A 27,109-nucleotide genomic window follows, 5' to 3' on the forward strand; every position below is an offset into this window, starting at 1 on the left:
ATGCTGGCACATGAGGATGACTCTTGAGAGAGGTTTTCCTGCATTTTCCAGAGAGGAAACAAGCAGGAAAGGGTGCAGGAGGATGCCAAAGTTTCCATATTGCTCCTTTTGAAAGCTTGTGCCCCCACTTTTAATTTCCCATTTCAACACTACAAGCACACAGTCAGAAAGGCTTCACACGTCCTGTGATTCAGTACCATAACCAAAATTACTCAGAATCGTGTTCGGCCAAAGACACGTTTCAGACACACCAAGCCCACTGGTGTGCAAGCCAACAGTAACAGGTTTTTGCGCTCTGAAGCAAAATCACCTCAAGAAGAGGCTAAAGTCATGTGCACTCCTGTGTACCCATGTAAGCAGATGAGCGCTGGATGGTTCTCACAGGCTGAATTTTCAGCTCTTACAAGTCCTTGAATCTTCTTTCTAGGACATCACTGCTAAGAAATACAAATCCCAGTATGAACCAGACCACAAAGTTTCAAAACAGTGTACCGCACTGGAGTCTGCTCTCATTGCTGTAAAGACCTCAAATAAGCTTTGCCTCTTGGTGTTGCACAAGCAGCTAGCTTGTTACGGGAACTGCAAAGGCAAGGCATGAGCATGAGTGATCCTAACACCATGTGAGTGTTAAAGGAGGTAGTATCTTACCAAGAATTCCCAACTAGAGTAATAATGACATTAAAGAAGTCGTTTGCTGTGAGTCATGCAGAACAGTGACATCAACAGAAGACAGAGGGGAAAAAAACAAGTAACAGACTCTGCCATATGTTGTAAAAGAGGAGACTGCACATTGACGTTAGGTCACCCAAGGGATATATCCATGGCTGTCATGCGCCCATGAGTCTTTCTTCTAGGGCATGCACATGTGTGTAAGACACAAAAAAAAAATTAACAATATTTGTAATTTAGATGTGGTGCTGCCATGACATGTTTGCATCTCCACACAGCTAAACTTTCCCATTTTCCTGCATAAATACACACACAAAGTCTCCATTATTTTAAAATCTGTGTTTCCTACGTTATCGAGTCCTGGCTGTGGTCAGAGAAGACGGATGCACGTTCTAGATTACACTGATGGGCACTGACGGTGCTTTGGCAAGACAGCAGAGGAGAACAGGCCAGGAACAATTCACAGAGGAGCCACTCAGTTTTTAATTTTTAAATGGAAGATCCTTTCTGATGATTGAAATAGACTATTTTGTCTTCATATTGAGTTCTTTCACAGTGTATTATTGGGAATTCAGTAGCAGTGACAGCCTAAAGACATAAATGAAGCAAAGTTTATATGGAGAAAGAGTCTTATATTCAGCGACTCGCTTTGAAGAAGTGGATGCCCTTTTAGGCCCAGACCCGTGCTTTCCCCAAGTAAATTCAACATCTAATACAGTTTGAGGGGATTTGCTAAGAGTTTAAATCATATACTTGAATGAACAGGATGGTTTGAGAAAAACAGCAATCAGTTCTTGTGGAGCAAATAGGCATGTTAGTGAGGGAAGGAATTATAAACCCGTCAGCCTCTAAGGGACAGCGAGGGAGAGAAAAGCACTCACTGCCTGGGGAGCTGCGAGGTGTTTTCTCAGGATGGTTATTATGGGCACGTAAACAAGGTCCTCCCCGAATCGAATCTCCTGATCAGTAGAGTTGTTCATCTAATTCTCGGTTTCATCTTTCTGAGACCCTTCCTGTTCATTTTAAAAGCAAATTTTTTTTTGTATTTTACCTTCACCATTACTGCTCGATGCTTGCTGCTTGCTCCTTAGCTCTCTTAAAGTTTGCTTTCCATCATTCCCACTACTGAAGGGAAACAGAGGGTTAGCATCAAAAATTGCAGGCAGTTCTGATTTTATATTCCTGTCCCCCTCTTCCCTGACTGCAGAAACCTGCTGGGATCTCTGAGCACCTTCCTGGGCAGGCAGCCTGGGCTGCTCACTGTGCCTCTGATGTCCTCTCTACTGCTGCTGCTCGAGTCGGTTGGACTAAAGCTAGCGCAATAGAGCTTGCTTGGGCTGCGGTTACACCTGAATCGTAATGTGGGCAACAAAACACCTGCATGGGCCAACTACGTCTCCTCTTCCCTCTGGCAGGAACTTGGGATCTCATCCTCCTATCCCCTGATCTCTCACTTTCTATAAGCCCTTCAAACTGAGGACACCATTTGTTTCAGTCTCCAGAACTCATCTTGGCTCCTCTGATGTTAAGACTTGTCTTTAGCTAACAAGGAGATTTCTGACTCTACTTCAGATTGGATGCATTTACTTTCATATGTTTTTCATCATGTTGTTGGAAGATTATTATTTCAGTTTTTAAGTCTCTGAAAAACATTTTTGTAGATCCAATCATAATAACAGAAAACAGTCAAAATGGACTCCCTTGCCTTGTCCTCCAAAGACCTGGACCCATTTTTCAGAGACAGATTTTCTGTTTCCTCTGGAGATCTTCTCGGTGTTGGCAATCAGTGATCTCAATTCCTATCCTTAACAAGAATCTGCTCTTTCTGGAGGTATGTCTCAGTTCCTTTTCTTTGCCAAACTTTCAAGAGGCCCTTTAAAAAATCTTTTCTTGCTCTAATTACATTCAGGATTTTCCCCGTTCCGGAGAAACAACCTTCAGGATTTTAACTTGTTATCTGACCGTTGCCCTGTCACCAGTTGTGTGTGTGACTTTTCCAGTTTCTGAGCTGAAGAATTTCAAATGTTAATATTTTCAGTGGTCAGAATGGCAGTGTTCGAGTAGCAAGCAATTAAGAAAATGAATTTAAAATGTGCTGATTCATCTGAAGCAATAGGAAGCTAAAAATAAGCAAAGGATGAATCAAACTAATAAATCAAATCATAGAATCATAGAATGGTTAGGGTTGGAAGGGACCTCAAAGATCATCTGGTTCCAACCCCCCTGCCACGGGCAGGGAAATCCTCCACTACACCAGGTTGTCCAAAGCCTCATCCAACCTGGCCTTGAACACCTCCAGGGATGGGGCATCCACAGCTTCTCTGGGCAACCTGTTCCAGTACCTCACCACCCTCAATGTAAAGAATTTCTTTCTTATATCTAACCTAAATCTGCCCTCTTTCAGTTTAAATCCGTTGCCCCTTGTCCTGTCACTACACACCCTTGTAAAAAGTCCCTCTCCAGCTTTCCTGTAGGCCCCCTTTAGGTACTGGATATATAAAGATACTTTAGGTACTGGAAATACTTCAATCCTCTTCCTCAAATTCAAAGAAAAATTCATATTCTTCAGAACTTCAGCTACAAGATCCCCTACTGTCAAACAGGGGTGAATGTCACAAACAAGAGTACAGAAATTATTCCAGGAAAGTTTCCATCAAATAGTAATAGGGGGTCCTGAAGGTGGCTGTTTAAATAAAGAAGGATAATAAAGGTTAACAGTTCACAGACCCCAGCTATATGCTGCAGTTTGACAATCATGATACTGCTGCTGATACACACTCCTTTTGTGTTGCTTTAAGGGATATATTTTAAACCTAGTGTTCTAGAATTCTGTGGAAAACAGATATAATTAAATACTTGACCGTTTATGCAATAAACTTAATGCAGGTTTTGAAGGAGCTTGAAGCAGAATGTGAAACAATAAAACACTTAGTGATTTTTTCTTTGATGTTTTGCCCTTGTGAAGGAATTGCCTGTTTTGGAAATGTATTATAAAAAAAAAAAAAAAACACAAAAGCAGCCAAGATGTGAGGGAGCATGTAGAAAAGGGAGAATAGTTTGCAAAAAAAATAGATCTTGGGGTTTTACTAAAAATTGTTTAAGGATTTATTAAAGATTGTCAGTCTTCTCAGGGTGGGGCATAATGAACATACTCAGAAGTTTCTTAGTAGTGCAACTACAAACGTATACTGACCCTTGTCCTTATGGGTGACTTTAACCTACCTGATGTCTGTTGGAAGTATAACATGGCAGTCAGGAAACAGTCTAGGCGGTTCCTGCAGAGTGTGGAGGACAACTTCCTATCACAACTGGTCAGTGAACCGACTAGAGAAGGTGCTCCCCTAGACCTGCTGTTTGTGAACAGAGAAGGTCTTGTGGGAGATGTGAAGGTTGGAGGACGCCTGGGGCATAGTGACCACGAGATAATAGAATTCTCAATTCTGGGGAAAGTTAGGAGGGGGAACACTAAAACGGCCAAGCTGGACTTTGGGAGAGCTGACTTTGGGCTGTTTAGAAGTCTGGTTAATAAAGTCCAATGGGAGACAGCTCTCAAGGGTAAGGGGGTGCAGGAGGGATGGTTACTATTCAAAAAGGAAATTCTGGAGGCACAGGAGCGAGCTGTCCCTGTGTGCCGGAAGTCGAGCCGCCGGGGTAGAAAACCAGCTTGGATGACAAAGGAGATTTGGGAACATCTCAAAAGAAAAAGGGATGTCTATAAGTCTTGGAAGAATGGGCAGGCATCCAGGAATCAATACAGGGAGGAAGTTAGGACATGTAGGGAGATAATCAGGGGGGCAAAAGCCCAATTGGAACTTAGACTAGCCTGCTCCGTAAAGGACAACAAAAAGTCTTTCTATAAATATATTAATAACAAAAGGAGGGCTAAAGATCACCTCCAGCCCCTACTGGACTCAGGGGGTAGGTTAGTCACTAGGGATGAGGACAAGGCTGAGGTCCTTAATGCCTTCTTTGCCTCAGTCTTTAATAATAAGGTTAGTAGTTCCCAGGTGAGCTGGCCTTCGGTGTCTGAGTGCAGGGAGGGAGAGCAAATCGAAGCTCCTGTGATCCAAGAGGAACGGGTCAAGGATCTGCTCCTTCGGCTGGATGCCCACAAGTCTATGGGGCCTGATGGTATCCACCCGAGAGTCCTGAGAGAGCTGGCGGATGTCATTGCCAAACCCCTGTCCATTATCTTTGGGCAGTCTTGACTCACTGGGGAAGTTCCGCTGGACTGGAGGCTGGCGGATGTTACCCCCATTTACAAAAAAGGGCGGAAGGAGGATCCGGGGAACTACAGGCCTGTCAGTTTGACCCCAGTGACGGGCAAAGTCATGGAACAGGTTATCTTGAGTGCTATTAATGAGCACATACAGGTTAACCGGGTGATCAGGCCCAGTCAACACGGGTTTATGAAAGGCAGGTCTTGCCAATCAAACCTGATCACCTTCTATGACAGGGTGACTCGCCTGGTTGACGAGGGAAGGGCTGTGGATGTAGTTTTCCTTTACCTCAGTAAAGCCTTTGATACAGTTTCTCATAGTGTTCTGGTTGAGAAACTGATAACTGCTGGCCTGGACAGGCACACCCTCCTTTGGGTTAAAAACTGGCTGGATGGCCGGGCCCAAAGAGTGGTGGTAAATGGGGCTAAATCCAGCTGGAGGCCGGTTAGCAGTGGGGTTCCCCAGGGCTCAGTGCTGGGTCCAGTTCTGTTTAACATCTTTATCAATGACCTGGATGAGGGGATTGAATGTACCCTCAGTAAATTTGCGGATGACACCAAGCTGGGAGGCTGTGTCGATCTGCTCGAGGGTAGGGAGGCCCTTCAGAGGGATTTGAACAGACTGGATCGTTGGGCTGAGGCCAATGGCATGAGCTTTAATAAGGCCAAGTGCAGAGTCCTTCACTTGGGGTATAAAAACCCCAAGCATCGCTATAGGCTCAGGGAAGAGTGGCTGGAGAGCTGCCTGGCGGAGAAGGACCTGGGGGTGTTGGTTGACTACCGGCTTGATATGAGCCAGCAGTGTGCCCAGGTGGCCAAAAAGGCCAATGGGATACTGGCGTGTATCAAGAATAGTGTAACCAGCAGGAATAGGGAAGTGATCCTGCCCCTGTACTCGGCACTGGTGAGGCCGCACCTGGAATATTGTGTCCAGTTTTGGGCCCCTCGCTTTAAGAGAGATATTGAGCTCCTGGAGCGAGTCCAAAGAAGGGCAAATAAACTGGTCAAGGGGCTGGAAAATAAAACTTATGAGGAGCGGCTGAGGGAGTTGGGGCTGTTTAACCTGGAGAAGAGGAGGCTGAGGGGAGACCTGATTACAGCCTACAAATACTTGAGAAGGGATGGTGGGGAGGTGGGGGAAGGGCTCTTTACATTAGTGATGGGTGATAGAACAAGAGGAAATGGGTATAAGCTTAGTCAGAGGAGATTCAGGTTGGATGTGAGGAAGTATTTCTTCTCTGAAAGGGTTGTCAGCCACTGGAATAGGCTGCCCAGGGGGGTGGTCGAGTCCCCATCCCTGGATGTGTTTAAGAATAGGGTGGATGATCTACTTAGCGATATGGTTTAATGAGGATTAGGGATGGTTGGACTCGATGATCTCTGAGGTCTTTTCCAACCTAGACATCTATGAATCTATGAATAATACTAAAACCCTTTTAAGATGAACCCAGACCAGAGATTAAATTATCATGCCAAGAAATGTACAGGTTGTCTATGAAAAGGGTACTAGTAAAAGGTAGAACACAGAGTGTTTCCCAAGGTGAAATGAATTAAGACAATATATACTTCTACTTTACTTTAAGATATATATTTTGTTTCAAATAAAACTTGCAGACGACTGAAAAATTGCATATATGAAATGGATGAAAAAATAGAAAGTAAGATATGTAATAGACAAAGATGACAAAGGTTTAATCTTCTTCATATTAAGACCTCAAAAGTGAGAAGGTAGGGGCAGCAAAGCCTGCTGGCAGAGACATCCATGCTATGAGACCGAGCAACAAAGTGAGAGCTGCGAGAAGCTGTGCAATACAGCTGGTGGCTCCTCTTTGCCCTGCTAAGGATTGTGCCACTGTGGTATCTAGATTCTGCATATACAAAACTGGTATGAATCTAAAACTGGCTGAAATGCTTCTATTTGAAAAACTGATGAAAAACGGCCTTCACAAAAGAGACAAAGTGTTCTCTTAAAAGTGTTTATTATTGTTTCCATGCTTAAGAACTCCTCTGCCTAATTTTTGTTGTGCTAGTGCTACTGTTACTGTTATGATCAAGAGATATAAACAAGACAAGAAGAGGTCGTATCTTTTATTAGACCAACTGATATAGTTAGAAAAATAGACCAGTGTTCAGGTACATCAGTTCTTCTTCAGGCCTGAAACAAAGCCATTCTCGAAGGCAGATGTCTATTGCTTGCATCACCTGAAAGAAAGGGTAGTTGTTATTTGCGCATGGGAGAGATGTTGACAGGAAGAGGAATGATGAAGTGGCTCCTTATCACCTACACGTTGCCTCGTGCTCTGGTTTTGGTTGAGAGTGAGCTAACAGACTCTCCACCAAGAAAAGTCAGATATAACCCAACCTTGCTGCTACAAACTAAATGGATGCAGTAGCTCTAATCACTGTCTTTTAAATCTGGCTCAAGTATGGCCATTAGCAGCAATACAGACATAGCCAGCAGGACTAGCAGTAGGGCAGGAAATTAATTTAGACAACCTTAATGCCAAAGCACTGAAATGATGTTTTTCTTCTTGTTATTGCTACAAACACTTTGAACAGCCAAATGAATGACAAAGCAGTCAGATGTAGACGTAACCTTAGCATCTAAAGCAAGGCCATGCTTTCTATCTGTCTTTATCAGAGCTCTTCAGTGTATAGCATGTACATTTTTCCCATATGTTATCCATGTTTATCAGCATGATACGGATTAACACTTCAATATATCTAGGTTATATATAACTAAGAGACTCTGGTGTCATGACACGGATTTTAAGTGACTTCAAAGTAGTTCATTAAGAAGAAAAATAGTAATTCTAATAGAAAAGTAAATGGCTACTAAATACACTTACAGCTGAGAAAAATGGAAACCTGAGTCATTAGAGAAACACCATATTCAAGTTTTTATGTGAATTCTCTTGAAGTTTTTTATCTGGAAGACATATTTTTTGTAAAGAAAATTGATTTTCTGTCTCACTAATATTTCTATCTTCCTCTTACCAGTCAAGGTGAGGTTTTTTTCCTTTGGTAAAGATTACTCACAGTTTTAAGTGAGGCAAAGTATAATTAAATAAGCCTGAATTTCACAGCAGTGATGAGCATGGTGTGTCTACTTTATACTATACTATCAGGGGAGGAAAACCATAACATTTCGGTATCCCTAAGAACATTTCATGAAACACCTCTCCAATCTTGTCACAGCTTCACACTTCCTGTAGTCAAAGCTTCAATCACGTATATCAATGACTTATCGAGCTCAGTTTTAATCAGAAGTGGTGAGGAAGGAGCAAAATGGTTTTCAGCTAACAAAATGTGAAGAGAATGCAAAGAAAAGTAGATTTCTGACTGCCATTTCAATCTTCTCCGAATGCTACTTAAAATGTATATTGTCCCTGTCATCTTCACCACAATTGATTTGGAAGTTAGTCGCAGAGGAACAGATCACGGTTGCTTGGCAAAGGGTTCTGGAGGAGGACAGATTTGCTGGTGTATGGTTACTGATAATTAACTTTAGTCTTGGTTTAAATTATGTATAATCCGAGTTACTCCATTGATGTCACTGGAGTTACTCCAACTTTGCAGTGTAATGTTATATCTCAAAATAGAAATACGTCTGTATAAACTTGCCTTCTGCTGCAACTAGTATGTTACATGATCAGTCCCGTGAAGACTGGGTTTTGCTATGGCTTAAAACATTTAAATAAAAGAGTGTTAACATCTGAAGTACAAGAATCTCCTGGCGGGAATCAAAAAAAAAACCATTAATTGCCATGGTATGTACTTCACACCAACACTGAGGCTTTCATTAGTTTTGTGTATGTGTGAGCAGGGCACAGGGTCCTGTGGATGTGTCCACATTAGCAATTTAGAGCTCTAAAGGAGTTCTTTTCGGTGCAAATTTGGTGTACATCTGTACTTGGAGTCTGACAGTGCACGTCTGAGCATCTATGTGCTGGACATGGTTTCCCTCCTGGTGGAACCACGGCTGAAGCTGGGTGGGTAAAAGCCACCCCGAGGTCTAACCTGCTGCATGGTGCAAGGTGCTCCAGCAGTCAACTCTCTCCAGGCAAGAGCCGAGCACCGAGGACAGGCAACTGGCAGAAACTTCACTGCCACTTCGAATGCAATGTGAGCACATCGTCCGAATCACAACAAATGATTCACCAAAACAAATCAATCACCAAACCAAACCCTGCTCCTTCCGCCTTTGAGCCATGCCAGTAGATAATGTAATTGCCCCCATGCATAAATTCTGCTAGCAGTAAGATTAGCAAATATAGGTAAAATTTAATGAGCCCAGTTTTTTCTCTCCTGCCAGTCTGAAGTGGACATATTCAGAGTTTTTAGTATCCTGATTTGTTCCACTGTCGATAGATGTATCTTGTCTGAATTTGTATTTGTAACATCTCCAAAAATGGCATTCTCCCTTTTCTTTTCACTATTATTTTTCTTCAGTTACTTAAGGAAATATTGTAAAATATATCTTTTACCCCATAATTCATAAGAAGTCTCAAATACTAGTCCTGAGGCAGCATTAGTCTTAATAGATTTTCCGCAGAGGCATTGGAGATATTCCACCAAATACTACAGTTTAACCTACATATTTGACATCTCTCTTTTGGGCCGCATTAATCTCCATTTAGTTTTTGTCTTTTTTACTATTTATATCTAACTTCATTTTTATAATATAAAATGGAATTAAATCATGTGATTATCACTTTAAATCAAATATAGTTTGTTTTCAGTGTCAGTCAGGGCCATCTCTAAGAACACATTTAAACTGCAGAGGGAATTCAGCTATTCGGATCACGTTTGCTTCCACAAGCACATCTTGCCAAGCTGAAGAACTTTGAGTTAAGCCATATGGTTTTGATAAAACATGGTGACTTGAAATTTATTTTCGCTTTGCAAAACAACAGTCAGTGCCAAAATACTGTATGTGCAAAATTCAGCATCAGGAAAAAAGTCAGATATAGGGCTGTGGGTGTCACACTGCTTGAGTTCAGCATTTCTATGGCTCAAGACGATCTTTTGCAAAGTGCTAGTAGCAAGAAGAGAGAAAGCCACAGCATAAAAGTTCTGAAAGAAAATTGCTCTATTTTCTAACACGGCTAGTGAATGTAGGTAACCATTTTTGACAATCTAACCATGAGACATGCTGGAGGTTTCCCAAAAAGCAGGTTTAAAACTTTTTGAAATGAACTGCCACTTTTTGAGTGCCTCAAATTATGGGTTACTTTTCAAGTACCTTAACTCAAAGAACTGGACCAGTAAATGATCCTTCAATGAGCTACAAAGGAACCCAGCAAAAGATGTGAAATTCTACTTCTAGCAGGCATTTGTAAAGAGTACGAAAGGGAGCTATTTTGGTGGGTGACATACTTCAAGGCATGTACTATAACGGACAGTTTGGGGTCCTACATTGTTCTCTATATTCTGATGCTGAAATTGGATTTAGAGCTTTCAGTTTCAATTTTGTGAACTATGAGCCTCTCTAATGCTTCCTAATTGAAGTTTACTGCCCTTTAATGTTCTGACTGATTTGAATATAGAGTTTAAAGTACTTAAGTCTAGCAAGGGAAATAAAAATATTTTGGTTTGGTTGTTTAGATTTAAGGCTGCTTTTTCCAGACTCCATTCTGCTGTATAATCAGAAACTGAAATCACTCTTGAAAAGACCCAGCATGACATTAAAACATTGGTAACCTGTTCTTATTTTATGAGGCCAGATGAATTCCTGCATTCCGTCCTTGTTTCTTCAGCCTCTTCCCAGGGTTGGCAATTTTTGCTTTGTTTATAGTCATCCTACTTGCACAGCACTTAAAAAGTTTATTTTCCTTCTATGTAGCTAACAAAAAAGTGTTATGTTTTTGTTTTCTTCAGATAAATAAATATCCTGCTCATGCTGAAGTTGACAGTAAAAATCTTGTTTCTGGAAGTAGTACTGGTTGTAATGTCTTGTGTTTTATAGTGCATTACCCCCTGTGATGAGTTGAGCCTATGCCTAAGCTTCTCTCTGTTGGGGGTGAGAAAAGTGGGTCAGAAGAAACATATACTGATTTAAATCAGACCTTCTTGTGAGTTTGGTCTGTAAAACAGGCAGTTTAATCTATGTATACCAATGTAAATTAAATAAAAAAGCACCTTTTGCAATCTTAAGGAAAAAATGCAATCAATATATCTCCTCTAGGGTTACAGCTCCTGTAAACTGAGCTCCCAATGCTGCAGGAAATTTTTATATTCAATACCTTTTTATCAGCTCCCTACCTGTGAAATTAATATACTTCACCCCAGAGTGCTACCGTAAGGGTTTAGTTATCTAGTGCTCACAAGGCAGCCAGATGCTATAAAGATGAATACTATAGAAAATGTCACAGGAACTTTAATAATTCTCAACACAAACAGCATTTTTATTGTGTATAATAGGCTGAGCACTGGGCCACCCTCCGGGCCAGGAGGACAACCCGCAATGCCAGAAAGCTGCCTGCCCACAGGATACCATCCCTCCTCCCACCTTCAGAGGGAATAAGTCCTATGGCCACAGAAAGAAAGATAATGAAATGAAGCAGATGCATACAGAGAAAATTAAGGTTACTCAGGCAATTCCTAATTTTTCAGCACACTTTATTACAGAAGGGGGTGTGTGTGTGTGCAATGAGGAGCTGTGTGAATGGTTTGGTACATCAGTAGCTTTCATTCCTGTCATACAGTAATACTAATGTTTTTGTTGCTGAGCTATCAGTCGTGTTCAGGCACTCTCAATGCAGGAGTGCACCTTTCTGAAAGATATTTTTTTTTCTAGAGGGTGGTATTTTAAATCTATTTTGAAGTTTTAAGTTGACAGGAGTTGAAATCGACTCTAAAGTGATTAATGGCAACAAATACCAGCAAAGAAACTGTTGAAAATTAAGGTGAAAATTAAGGTAAAAATTAAGGTAAAATGATCTGTGCTCCCTTCCAACGCCCTCCCTTGCCAAGCTCATAATTATTAAGAGGTGAATTTACTAGGCTGGCACATGAACAAGTTGGTTAACACTAAGAACTAGAGCTGCAAAATAACATGGGTATTGCAGTTTTAGGGACATCCCTGTCCATGAAGAGGTGAACTTTTGGAAGGAATTCAACAGTAACATGTCCTAGACCACTGCACTGCTGCTCCTGGGTCTGCCCAAGATGGACTGGAGTCTGCAAGAATCAAGGCAGCTCTCTCCTTGTTCATACCTTGGCCCCAGAGGTCATATTTGTCCCCCCTTGCCCAAATGCCTGGTAGCTAAGGCAGGAGCTGAGCATGCAGGAGGTCCAGATTTGTCTCATCTGCATGAGGGTCCTGGTGGTTGCCTCTCCTTGAAGTTGCTCCATCTTTACATCTCTCCTTCTGTTACTTCAACTCACCCAACAAAGGGGCACTCATTGGGGTGGAGAAATAAAATGCACATTTACCTTAAATCATGACTTTTGGCAGCTGAACACAGAGCGTTGTGATGCCACAGGGCGTTGTGATGCCAAAGTGCCAGACAGCTGACTACAGATGGGCTGTCAGCCCAACCTACTGCATCAGACCATACTCCTGAGCTCTGCGGGAGCATTGCTTTTCTTTTTGCTTCCAGCTAACTTTATAGATCTACTTTATTGTAATAACACAAACCATCCTAATATTGGTATTTTTTCCATAATGAAACTAATCTTTGTGTGTGCAAAACTACACTGATACAAGTGGGATTTCACCTGGCAAAGCAGCATGCCTGTGAAGAGGACCAGAACACAACATATGTCAGGACTTATTATCGGGTAAAGTTTACATGGGTGTTTGGCCACCTAAAACTTTCTTCGAGTTTTTCACTTTCAGTGTTGAAAAGTGTAAATATGAACTATTTATGTATTTCACAGCTACATAAACCTACTTGGTATAATTCTATATTTGGTAGCTTCAACTTTCAGATTTTAAAACATTTTACACTTTGAACAAGGATTTCTGATTTTGCCACAAAATAAGAGGTAAAATTAGTTTTCAATATCTACAGAGGATATTTTCTGTTAGCACTTTTAGGAACTACTATTCAAATATAGTTTAGCTGTCATATTTACTGTTTTCACTCTTACTCTTAAATTTCAGTTTAGCTTTTTGCAGTTTAATGGTTTTCAGATTTTTTTTTTAAATACCTACTTTTGATATACGTTTTCTTACTTTTGAATTGACGATACTGTTTTCTAGTAGTTCGTTTTAAACACAGGACATTACCAGTGTATATCATCTCCCACTGTTGCTCAAAATGACATAATGCAGTGATACATAGTGCGCATAAATCCCATCCAGGCATCGCACCCTTCCCGACTGTAACTGGTGTGTTTGTTTGGACCTGCATAATGAAAAATTACAAATACAAGGCTAGTATTTCCATTTGTAGAGCAGCCTGAACTGGAATTGGAGGGCTCACCATGAGCCCTCACTATTGACCTGAACAGTTGAGAGGTTATTTTTTCCTTCACTGTCTCAATTTGTTACCAAAGAAGCTGAACTGCAATTTGATGCCACCTTGTTAGGAGGTTTCTGATCCTAATAATCATTTTGTTTATTCTAATGTGTTTGTTTCACAGTATTAGCTATGTATAGATCACACTCTAGAGAGCGTAGTGTAAGAGCAGATGCTTTATGTGACAAGCCTTAGAGGAGACTAGAATGGTGGAAAAGCAAGTAAACTTTGAACTACAGTATTCTACTGCTTCATAAAAAGGAGTTGTCTCTCTGTAAGTTATTTCACTAGCTGCAGAACGTGTCCTCACATCACTAAAAACAACTGGAGACTTTAAGGTGGCCTACAATTAAAAGCAAACTATAGTAAAGATACTGATATATCACCCAAAACTCAGCTGGGAAGATCTACCACTGTTAATGTATTTCTGGAGATAGACTTCTTTTCCCAGCTGGGTGAGCTCAGAGGACATGATTGCTCCTCCAAGGACCTGTCTGATACTTGTATTAGCAGGGACAGAGAGAAGCAGATAGATCAGGAGCCCATCCCTGCCTTTCTGGAGGCTCCTGGTAGTTGAACAGAGCATAAACCATTAGGTGAATGCCAGTGCTCAGGATTTTGGTCCAAGAGCCTTAAAACAGGGCTTCCACAGAGGACATGAATCAGATATGGTTCTGTTTTTACTGACCTTGAACACATTGTTCTGAAGCTCTCCCTGATCCCACCAGTACGTTAATGAAGTGACTACCACGCTGTATGCTGTCTAGCATGCTTTCTGCATGGTGACAAGCACCATGCAGTGCCTTAGCTTCAGGATCCAATTTTGTCAAAGCTGTAAGGAAATGAAGCAGTGTGACATTGCACTGGTGAATGAGTCTATGCATCCATCTGTCTCTGGGATCTGTCAGTAGCTTTTTAGTGTGCTGGTCAATATTAACTGTAAAAGACAAGAGATGTGAAGTTTCTACAAGTTTTGTAAAAAGCCCCTGGGTGGAGGAAAGCATACCAGTGCTTGATCTGAGGAGAAGACTGATGAATGTTTTTATCTCTTATTAAACATAGAGCCACCTGACCTTACCTTCCACACCTAAATCTGTGTAAAATTAGCCTTCACTGAGATTGCTGCTTACAGAGTTTCTAAGCAAAATTAATATTTCTAAATCGATCCTAACAAATTTTTGACTTTGCAGATGGTACTGAAAGATAAGGAATGCTGGACTTGTCCTCCTATATTTTCGCACATCTTTCAAGCATATTTACCGAACACCAAAGCAACACCGTGAAGCTGTGTCTATCAATGTCTGTGGTCTGCAGCAGTTTTCGGTGTTGTGTGGAGCACACTCCTTCATGTGAATCGGTGACCACCCACATGCCAAAGGAAGTAGACAGCTTTTTCTCTGCCTGGTGATTCAACTGTACAGTTTGTTTCATCCTTTATGCTTCTCTTGTTGATGCAAAGCCTTCGCATAACTGAGGACTTCTTAATCCCTTTATTTGAGATTCAGCCTCAGTATGAAGATAAACACTCCAAGCTACTGAGAAGTAACTGTGATAAAAAACTAAATACTGTGAAACAAGAAGACATTATCAAATGGATTGATTTTATTTTCTTAAAGGAATCACTCTCTGTCTAATCCTCACATGTGTTACTCTTCATGTCGCATGGCAATAAAAGAAATCAGTATTCATTCAGGTCACTCCAAACGCAGTTCTCCTCCCTATGTAATGATTATCATTTCATTCTACCCGTACAGTTTTGCATCTGCTCCTGGTACAGAGCCACCAGTCTAGCCTAGCCAAATTAATCTGGCAGGGAATAAGCTTGAAAGAATTACTTGTTTTCCTGAAAGAAAGAATATGAAAACAACTTCAATAAATGCTTGTTTCCTGCCACTCCTCCACCCTGGAAGAGATGTTAGAAATGTTTGCCTGTTGTAAAACAAGTTCCTCCCTCCATGAGAAGGAGAATTAATGAAGCGTCATATCCTAAACACTTAGGTGCTAAATCCTCTGCAGCACTGTAAGACTAGCCTTTCTTTGCTATGAAAATGCCCAACCCTTACCAACCTGATGGCCCAATGCTTTCCACACTCCCACATCCCTTTTCTGTGTCCTAAACCTGTCCCCACTACTCCCAACTCCAAGTCATCCTCATCTTTACTCTCTGTTCCCTGTAGCTGTGTTGTGAACTTGCCAGTGTGCAGTTTCACAGTGCCTGGCTAGTACTGACCTGACTGGTGGCCAGCCCTTTGCATCCTTCATCTTTCAGCCTTCATCCTTCAGCTGCAAGGTGGCCACACAGGGCAAGCCAGGGATGGGGTCCTCCTGCCTTCCCTTGCACAAGACTTACAGGTGTTAAATAGTTTGGAGGGTCCCTCTACCACACACAGAAAATGAGAATCCACAGTTCAGGAAGGCTACAAATATTGGGGTTAAAGGAGTGTGTGCCTCAAGACTTCAGGAACCAAGAAGACAGAAGGAATTCATTGTGTTTCTGTATTTGCTGAGTTAATTACTGAGTTAAGAGCTGGCTGCAGGGCTGGATGGGGCAGCGTGCCTTGACGTGCTAGAACCTGGGGATGGGATCGGAGGTGACAGTGAAGTGCCTCTCTCCCACCCTTCTTTCTCTTCCCACAGGAAATTTGCATCTGAATAGGAGTCTGAATTTGTGTGCATAATCTGAACTTCTCGGATGTTTAGGTCTAGAGACAGATCTTTTTGTTATATAGTAGGCTTAGCTGCATTGATTTCTTGTGGCTACATTCATTTATTCCAGCCAAAGATCTAAACTGTTCTTTCCAGATGTGATTGTTTAAAATTAAGAGCTTTTAACTTTTCCTATTGCCTAGATGAAAGAATTATAGTGCAGTAGTCTCGCAGTCAAAACACTTTTATTCAATTCATTCTACCAGAGAAAACCTCCGTTCGAAAATGGAGGTATAGTCCATACCAAACATTTGAAGAAATAGTTATTCCAGTGTTGCTTGCAGGAAAGCTTCTAGGAGGTCTAGGGCAATTTTGATTATAGAACCACAACATTTAATGATACTCATCACAGTTATTTTTTTGTCCTCTCCAGGAACTACAGGAGACTTTTTATACTTTCATGTGAAATCCATTCTCTCTCTCCTACAAATTTATTTAATTGCAGTTCATGCTACAAGCTCTTTTTTTCCTGCTGTTTTTGTTCTGCTCTGGTGCCTGACAATCTCTTTTATATTTAGAGACCTCTAGGACAACTAGATCCATAGGGAAAATCTGTCCATATAAATATCTGGATTTAAAGCATTGTTTGTGGTCCTCTCTAGTCTATCGAATAGTTTTAAAGAACTCCAGAAGGTGCCCAACAGAAGCAAATTTGGATGGTCTACATTTATGTAATTTCTAACTGGATTTGTACTCACACTGAAGTACAATTCTTTAAGAATTCAAAATATAAACATCCCAAGTGATAGTTTTAATCCTATGAATATGGGTTTTAATCACTCTTGATCAGCTAGCCTGGTCTCTTCATTATTTAGTACTTCCCCCATTTTGGTGTCCTCTGCAAATGTTAGCAGTGACAAGTTAATGTTTTCTTCTAAACTGTTCATTAACTTAAAAAATGAAGACAAGAAACAGTCCATTAAAGAGTGTGCAAGTACTGCCTACTCAATTTTCTGTTTGTAGCTGTGTTTCAAGATAAATACATTAGCAGGTGTGTAATTTGTTTAATATCTCTGCTTTCCTATAGAAACCAAATCTTTTGCAGGAATACCTCTGACATTTTGTTGAATTATTTTATTAAGACACAGCAAATATTAGTGTTCCGAACACGTCTACAAAAGCTGATTTAAATTATTGAAGAAAATATTGAAGCAAATCGTATTAGACTGACTGACAAGTATACTGTAGCCGCAAAGAATTTAATTAGAATTTCTGCATTTGATAGTTAGCTACCAGGATATGAGTAGCTGATTATCTAATTTGACTTTGTATTACCTTGAAAATTCTTTATCCTCAGACAACACCTCGCAAAAAATCAAGTTATTGTTTAACAAGTTACTTCTTTTGTATTTGAAGTATAGAGGTGCCCCGAATTCTGCTAAAATACACAGACATCAATAATACTTCTAGTAATAAAACAAAACGGATTTTCCACAGATAGCCAATTATATACATATCATATATACACATGCACATGGAAAAGATATGTTTATCGAATTAGAAGTTGGTCTGGAGCTTTCTGAATTTAGCAGCTGCACAAGAGATGCCAGAGAAGATCATCTTTTCTCTGTGTTATTCATTCTTTATCAGTGACTTGACCAAGCATGGTTGAAAATGAGTTTGTGGTAAAAAAAGAAAAACTACAGAAATGTGCAAAAGTGCAAAGCGGTTTGTATTGATACAGCTGTATCCATAAAGCTGGAAAAGTAGAAAACTCTTCTAATTTCCTTACATGCAGAAGTTTCAGTATTGTTATCAACATTACAGCATCGAAACCTTACCATAAGAAACCACATGGTGATTCGGACAAGTTTTTATGGGAATTTTTGTGTCTGATTTAATCACGAATTGCGTTCTGTCTCTGCCTTTAACCTGTTACATCCTCAAATGGAGTGAAGAAATATAACTGAATTTAAACTCTGTTTTTTTAAGAGCCATCTGACTTACGCTACGCACTGTGGCAGTCTCAAAATGATAACAAATGTACATACTGCTGGTAGTCTCAAGTACATGCAGCACTGAAACCATGTGTAGGCAAAAGCTCAACAATGTTGAAGCTCATAATGGTTGGAAAGAAGTTATTTAGATCTCACTGTACATTTTGCATGCCGTCATTTTAATGTACAACTTTATGTTTTCAGCAGTAACATTAGAGGAAAATTAGGTTTTCCAGAAACAAAAATAGTTGTACAGTGTATAATTGCTTTCATCGTCTTCCTTTCCCTGTGCTTCCCACCATCTTGTCCCACAGCTCATGTCCGACCTTCTTCTCTGAATCTTGGGCCACTGCTTCTAAGCCTTCAAACAGCCTTATCTTGTCACAAAATCTCTCCTAAACACTTAGTTGGTCTGTGAACATCAGTTTTCTCTGGTTTTTTGTATTAGTCCTATAGCATAATGACAATTATGTTTCTACTTCTCCCTTACTGAAAACCCACTCAATTCATCTAATATTAATAATTTTATAATAATCCATTTATGCAGTGCTGGAAGTGTATACAGTGTTTCACCAGCAAAAGGCTAAAATCTGCCATTAGTCATGTCAAACAGACTCCCTCATGGGCATGGTCTAGTTGAAATTGATGGGAATATGAGAGAAAGTAAGATGCTGCTTCACAAGAGAAAGAACGTTTGAACACTGGTTTTGATGACGAGACTGTGCCCACCTTACTCATGGAAACTCGGTCTCTCTCTACAAATAGTTTCTGTAAAAGAAAGGGGACCTCTGGGGTTACTTCAGGAGTGTACAACTGAGCAATGCAATAAAAAAAAACTATGGCAGATTTCAATCAGAGTGAAAAATGTTTCCATCTTCCAACATTTTACAGTACATGAAGTACCAACTAGAAAAACCTCATCTTGCTATGTGACCCTTGCTAAAAATGGACTTGAATGAGGATGATACTGAACAATTTTAATGGGCAGCTTTAAGACGTCTTTGGTGAAAGACTAACATTAATGTACTCTTCTCTCCCGATACCCCACCTGGAGTACTGTGTTCAGCTCTGGAGTCCCCAACACAAGAAGGACATGGAAATGTTGGAGCGAGTCCAGAGGAGGGCCACAAAGATGATCCAAGGGCTGGAACACCTTTCCTACGAAGACAGGCTGAGAGAGGTGGGGCTGTTCAACCTGGAGAAGAGAAGGCTCGGGGGTGATCTTATTGCAGCCTTCTAGTACTTAAAGGGGGCCTACAGGAAAGCTGGAGAGGGACTTTTTACAAGGGTATGCAGCAATAGGACAAGGGGCAATGGCTTTAAACTGAAAGAGAGGAGATTCTGACTAGATTTAAGGAAGAATTTTTTTATATTGAAGGTTGTGAGGCACTGGAACAGGTATCCCAGAGAACTTGTGGCTGCCCCATCCCTGGAGACGTTCAAGGCCAGGTTGGATGGGGCTTTGAGAAACCTGGTGTAGTGGAAGGTGTCCCTGCCCTTGGCAGGGGTGTTGGAGCTGGATGATCTTTGAGGTCCCTTCCAACCCAAACCATTCTATGATTCTACGATTCTATGAATTATATAGTATTGTACATGATACAGTATAAAATAATAATTCTCTGCCAGAATGGGTCCATTCAGGAGGAATTTGTCACAAATAGGAAAAACAAAAAAGAAATTACAAATCATGAATCTGGACCACTACATTTTGTTCTTCTAGGACATCTGTCACTTTACCTCCTTTGCTCCTCTTTTAATACAATAATCTTATCTCAGGTCAAAAAATACCTCTGACCTCATGTTATGTACAACAAAGCTTTTGTCTGTTGGAGGGCTACATATTATTAAAACAGCAACAAACTAAATAGCCACAAATAGAATATCTGTTATTGTATACATTCTCCATGCTAAAAGATGTTGGGGAAAACTGATTTTAAAAAAATTATGTCATATGATGGGTCCAAGAGCAGAAACTCCAAGGGTCCATGTGGATATCCTTGACAGCCCCAGATGGACTGCAGGCAGAGGTATATTTAGTCATAGGGAAAGGTTATACTGTCTCTATGCAGGATGATCTAGGATCCTGGGATGTGTTCTTCTAAATGCCTGAGTTCCTGAATAACCCAGTGCCACAAGACCCTGATGAACCCAGTGCCAAAGGACTCTCAGAAGAGCAATAAAGCCGGTGAAGGGTCTAGAGAAAAAGTCTTGTGAGGAGAGGCTGAGGGAACTGCAGTTGTTTAGCCTGGAGAAAAGGAGGCTGAGGGGAGATGTTATTGCTCTCTGCAACTACCTGAAAGGAGGTTGTAGCGTGGTGGGTGTCGATCTCTCCTCCCAAGTAACAAGTGATAGAGTGAGAGGAAATGGCCTCAAGTTGCACCAGGGGAGGTTTAGATTGGATATTAGGAAGACTTCTTCAGCAAAAGGGTTGTCAAGCATGGGAACAGGCTGCCCAGGGAAGTGTTTGAGTCACCATCCCTGGAGGTATTTAAAAGACATGTAGATTTGGTGCTTAGGGACATGGTTTAGTGGTGGACTTGGCAGTGTTCAGTTAATGGTTGGACTTTATGATCTTAAAGGTTTTTTGAAACCTAAATTATTCTATGATTTTATGATTCTTCTTACAAGGTAATATGGCTATTTAGTAGAGCTGACACTTGCAGTGTTTCCTATTGGTACCTAGCTTTCATTTTCTCTTACAATGTTCCAACTATAAATCTAATGTTATTGTATTGTTTCTTGTTTGTGATGGTAATTCTTAGTTACACAAGGGATTGCATTTTATTCAAGTATTTTCCCGTCTTGCAAGTGCAACAAAACAGGTAATATGGTAAGTAAAAGAAATATATGTAATTTAAGGGAACCTGATATTTTTTCCAACTTGTTTATTCGACACAATCTAAGGAAAATTACAGAAGGCAAAGTACATTAGAGAGGAAGAGGCAGGAGGATGATAAACCCACACAGTTCACCTTTAGGTTGGTTGTACCAAACAGTGTACCAGGACTGCCTGCTAGCTTTTTAATTAATGCAGACTCTAATGCCTCACTCTGTCTTGGAGGGAGTGATTTGCAGAAAGAACTGGTAATGCTCATCGGCTTTGCCTTCTCTGTCACTTACCTAGCACACTTCACAGGTGTTTAACAAACTGAAATTGTAGTCAACTTTGCTTAAAGAGGAGAGGGAGGTTGTTTGGCTTGCGGTAGCTGGAGTTTCAACACATATTTGTGAGTATCTGTACAAAATAACTGCAATCATTTTTGTAAATATTCTTGACTCTGAACTGTTCAAGGCTGTAAATACAAACTGCAGTTTGTCACGACAAAATGCCTTAGGAACATCTTTTAAAAGACAAAAATCAGCTCAACACATATTTTAAAATGTGACTGCCCAGTCTCCTTACTCTGTAAGGTGCTTACCCACAACACATTGATACCACATCTTTGAGGTGAGGATCTAAGCCAATGTGCTCACGAGTTGGTACCTCTTGGAGGTGAACCAGGACATTTAGATGGATGGAGAGTGAGTGTTGGGAGTGAACGAGGGACTGATAGCTGCTTGAGCATGTCTTCAATCAGTTTAAGGAGCATAAGCAATGCCTTAGTTGGTTTGATAAATGCTCCAGCTACCCTTTGCCGTCTATTTCTGAAAATGGCACTAGGCAAAGCTGTTTATGGAGAGTACCTGAGCCCGCCCATTATTCGCAGATCAAATCCTTCATACTCCTCCCAGCATTAACAGTCATTGGATTAGGAAAGTTAAAAAGGTATATCTTTATATGTTCCTTTAAGCATTAGACCATGAATTTGTCAAATTCCTTTTGAAGCTGTTGCTGCCATCTACCACCGAGCCTCCTATTGCAACGAGTTCCAGAAGTTCCTGACCTACTGTATAGAAAATTCTTTGTGTTTTAAATTGACATCCAACCAGCTTCAATCAGTCCTCCCTCATTCTACTTCTGTGAGAGCTGGTATATTAAACATCTTATCAATTGCTTTCATGATGTTTTAAATCTCAGCAACATCTCCTTCAGTCTTGTCTTCCAAAATTCCAAAGCCATCTTTGTATGCTTGATTCTTCATTGCTTTGACCATTTTACTTGCTGTTCTATGTACCTGTTCTATCATCACTAGTCCAACCTGTGGTAGGAAGATCAAAAGTACACATAATACCCATGATTACATTACACCAAGGCTTCTTCTCAATACCGTTCCTGGTGATGCCCATCACATTTTTGGGCATTTGTCTACAACTGCACAATGACTCCATGATTTCAGAGAACTGCCAATGATGATTTCATAATGTTTTTCCTAAACTGCCATTGCAAGTTCAAAGCTCGACATCATGCTGGTATAATTTTGATTACTTTTCTCTACATAATTCATCTTAGAGTAATCTATAGTGAAGTTTACCTGCCACATTTTTACTCACTCACTCACTCACTCACTCACTCACTCACTCACTCACTCACTCACATTTTTGAGGTCCTTCTTGACTTATTTTCTTTCAGCTCAAAACTTATCACTCAGAAGAGCTTTCTACCATCTGCAAGTTAGGCAACTTCACTGTGCATGCCTTTCTGCTAGTCAGCAGTGAATATGCTTGTGGTGACACACGTTCCTTCTTTTCCCTAACATCATGGTACATGAACACATTTCTTTCTCAGCTCCATTTTTGGGCTACATGTTAGTGTGGCCAACATCTAAGGAGACACACACACTGTATAGCTGCTGGGGTTACTTTCCTCTTCATCAGCCCACAGAACAGATGCAACTGCATCTGGCACATGGGGTTGAGGAGCCAGAGAGATGCAATATCACTGATTCAGAAGTAACTTATGCAATAGCTGGAATAAGCTGATCATGGTCCCAAAGGAGCATGAGGGAATAGTGAGGATTTCAAATGTCCAATAGGTCTTAGAGTGTCTCCATTCCTACATCATTTTGTTTTTCAATAAAGGATGGTTGTCAACTTTTTTTCTCACTCCATGAAACAGAAAATGTCAGACCACAGGCATACCATGGAATAAAACATAAACTCTTTGGTGCCTTGCCTTCAAGGTTGCTTGACTGCATTCACTGGCTGTAGAGATTTCTTTTCCTGTGATGCTAATTTAGGGGTCATGTTGGCCAACTATTTGGGATGAGATATGTTATTAGGGAAGCAGAATGTGCTTTAGAACATGACCTGATTTATAAGGTTTTACTGAGAGGAAAAAAAATATATTCTCTTGCATTTTGCTCATCCTTTCATGAAATTCTGGACTACTGCTTCCTTTTAATCCTGAGTACAGGAGATGTAAATTTATTTCTCAGTAAATCAGTGATGAGATGCCAGGTTTGTTGGCAGTGTGAAAGAGGGTTGATGGTGTGGGACAAGAAGAATGGAAGAAAAAGGTTTTCCTGAGTGCAAACAAAACCTATTTTAAATCAGTTATGTGAGGAATTGCAAAGGTTCAAAGGAAATGGTAAACCAAAAGCAAGGAGATATTTTCTGTATCAATACAACTAGAAGAGAGTTGTCCTGATGCTAGTCTGTAGGTAAGTTGTATCTCCCCTTCTCTCCCGATTCGTCTTCTCCAAACAACACTAGATGTGTTCTGCAATTACTGGGATCTGACTCACCTTACTGCGGATTTCCGAATGAGCCTGTTCTGCCATTCTGATTCCTTAGCATACAGAATATCCAGATGCAATGCAGGTGATTTCTGAAGTCAAATGACAAAGATCAGAGCAGCGGGAAGAAATAGAGTAGTACTAGGACTGAGTGTCATGCACTAGTGAGGAGCAGTCAAAGTGAGGAGAATCAAAGTCAAAGCATTTACCACTGGGCAAGAGTATGATCATGGCAATTACTACAGAACTCCTAGAAACTAGTAAGTCAGTTGCTACCTTATTTTTCATTATTTATCTGTCAAAATACACTGAGACACTGTTAAACAAGAACTCTTACACACAATATATACTGGGCATTTTATCTATGTAAGCAAGAGGTCACTAGAAAAGAACTCAGCTTTGCAAGCTTGATTTGTACATACTTATTTATATGTCAGCTATTTTTCCCTTTTACTGGTTCTGTGCTACTAAAAGTTCATGAAATTAAACATATTATAAGCTTTTACCTTATAGGATCTGATATTGCAAACCATACTTTGAGATTGAACAGCTGATATTAGATTTCCAAAACAGCATGCCGATCAGCATGCTATTTAGGATATATTTTTAAAAATGAAGGTAGAAGGAATTAACTGTCTTGAAGCAAAGTAAGTTAACTGTCATTACGAACAAGAGCAAAGAATTAAGATTTTGCCACAAAAGACTATGGTCCTTCACATTTAGCTCCGCACACAACCAATACACCTACATCACAAGCCTGTTCACTTTAGGTTCCTTCCATAGATCAAGACAATTTGAAGGGTCAGTTTAAGTGTGAGGTGGGCTGAGTCACTCTCTAGAAGTGACTAAACTCCTAATTTAGGCCTAATGAATCTGGGCTTTTGCAAAGAGGAGTACTTGTGAGAGGGAAAAAAAAAAAAAACTTGCTTCGACTTCTTAAGTAGATCATGAAAATCATAATGATAACACACATTGTGCTGTCAAAGAAAAATGAGATGTTAATCGAGTTAAGTGAGAGACTGAAAAATACCTCTTTTTAAGACAAATGGTGAAAAATAAGAGTTTCAGAGCCTAAGAAGATGAAAAGAGATTTAGGGACGTGATGATACTGATAGCAGTGCAGAAAGTTATAAGTTATTAAGGAGAGTACATCTCAGATAAAAATAAGGTGGTCCATATTCATACAAGGGACAGAAATCTTCAAGGGGAGAAAAAGTACACCATCCATCTGACTTATGCAACTGCGTTGGGTTCACGTGGCAAGGTTTGGTGGTGTGGAGGCTACAGGGGTGGCTTCTATAAGAAGCTGCTAGAAGCTTCCCCTATGTCTGACAGAGACAATGCCAGTCACCTCCAAGACGGACCTGCCGCTGGCCAAGGCTGAGCCCATCAGCGACGGTGGTAGAGTCTTATTTAAGAAGGGGGAAAGAGAAGAGCAGCCAGAGACAGGAGTGAGAATATGAGTGAAACAGCCCTGCAGACACCAAGGCCAGTGAAGAAGGAAGGGCAGGAGGTGCTCCAGGCACCCGCGCAGAGATTCCCCTGTAGTCTGTGGTGAAGATCATGGTGAGGCAGGCTGTCCCCCTGCAGCCCATCAAGGTCCATGGTGGAGCAAAGATCCACCTGCAGCCCATGGAGGACCCCATGCCAAAGCAGGTGGATGACCAAATATGCCTGTGACCCCTTGGCAAGCCCATGCTGGGGCAGGCTCCTGGCAGAACCTGCAGACCTGTGGAGAGAGGAGCCCACACTGGAGCAGGTTTTCTGGCAGGACTAGTGACCCCATAGAGGACCCACGCTGGAACAGTTTGTGAAGGACTGTCTCCCATGGGATGGACCCAAAGCTGGAACAAGGGAAGAGTGTGAGGAGTCCTCCCCACGAGGAGGAAGGAGTGGCAGAGACAACATGTGACAAACTGACCACAACCCTCGTTCTCTATCCCTTTGTGCAGCTGAGGGGGAGGAGGTAGAGAAAATCAGGAGTAAAGTTAGATCTGGGAAGAAGGGAGGGGTGGGGAGAAGGTGTTTTTAAGATTTGGTTTTATTTCTCATTATCCTCTGATTTGATTGGTAATAAATTAAACTAACTTCCCCAAGTCGAGTCTGTTCTGCCCATGACAGAAACTGGCAAGTGATCCCTCCCTGTCCTCATCTCGACCTATGAGCCTTTTGTTATATTATCTCTCCCCTGTCCAGCTAAGGAGGGCAGTGACAGAGTGGCTTTGGTGGGCGCCTGGCATCCAGCTGGGGTCAACCCACCACAACAACTCACTCCCTGCACAGCCTCAGGTGGAAATCAGACACTCATCAAGGGCAAGCCAGAGCCCTCAGTCTGGAGCCAGAGATCTGCTTCATTCATTGAGCGTCTGGTTGAATAAGGACCTAGACATAACTGCAGGATGTGGATTTCTATAGTCTAGCTCAAAAGGGACAGCAATAAAGCATGTCAGTCTATCCCAGAGCTACAGGCGCAGTGTACCAGGGTAATTATTAACTTATATGATCAATGAATTTTTCTGGTTGCTTGTAGGTTACCGCTTGTCAGTTGGCAATTTTATCAGCTAGGGAATAGAAACAGAGCCCCAAGATTTAATTCTTTTAACGTTCTCCTCTTTCAGGCCTTGTTTTTATTATCCACTTGATGACCATAAACCAACTGACAACACTTGAAGAGTCATGCTGGCAGTTTTGTGGCTTTTTAGTATAAAGAAGAAAACACCCTGTTCTCTGCTTCTCCTACTCCCTGACTGTGACCAGGTAGGTCCTCTTAATTCCAGTCATGTTGCAGCTCCCAGCTTTGCCTAGTGGCCTCACTGAATCTGAAAGCTTTATCCAAGGAAGCATAGTCAATGCCCCTATTTCCCATAGCCTTTGATGAATGTTTGATAAGAACATCTCTAACCCAAATCCTCTTGGAGGTGGATCATGCTCTCAGCTCACAATGCCAAAGCCAACAAGGAGATAAGAGGCTGCCCCCATTAAAACTGTTGGTAGTGAGACCTGGACCTCTGCATCTTTCTGAAGGAGAGACGCAAAAATGTTAGCAAAAAAAAAAAAAAACCAGTAGCAGAGTTTTAACTCAGTATGTGGTCCTGTCACTGAAAGGATCAGAAATCCTTGCTGTAAATGTAAGTAAGATCATCCTCTGTTCCCTCCTGCACTATTCCCACACTGATTCTACTGAAAAACTAAAGAAGGATCCAGAAGGTATTATGCCTATTCCTTAGGACTTCGGCTTGTTCTGTGATTACCCAGTTTATGCAAATAATAGATATGTTAATTGATAACGCAAAATTTCCATCTTTGGGTGTAACTATCTCCAAGCAACCTTTCATTATCCTGGAGCATTTGTCTTCACCAGGAAATTTATTATTACTTGTAACTGCAGGAAGTATCTTAAGTCTTGTGATAGCAAAAACCAGCTGTAATTCCTGGCCGCGGTTACAAATACCCAGACTCTTTACCTGGGTGACAGCTTCCAATAACAACTCCCAA

This window comes from Tauraco erythrolophus, chromosome 5, assembly GCF_009769465.1.
Source record: "Tauraco erythrolophus isolate bTauEry1 chromosome 5, bTauEry1.pri, whole genome shotgun sequence".
NCBI classification, from domain to species: Eukaryota; Metazoa; Chordata; class Aves; order Musophagiformes; family Musophagidae; genus Tauraco; species Tauraco erythrolophus.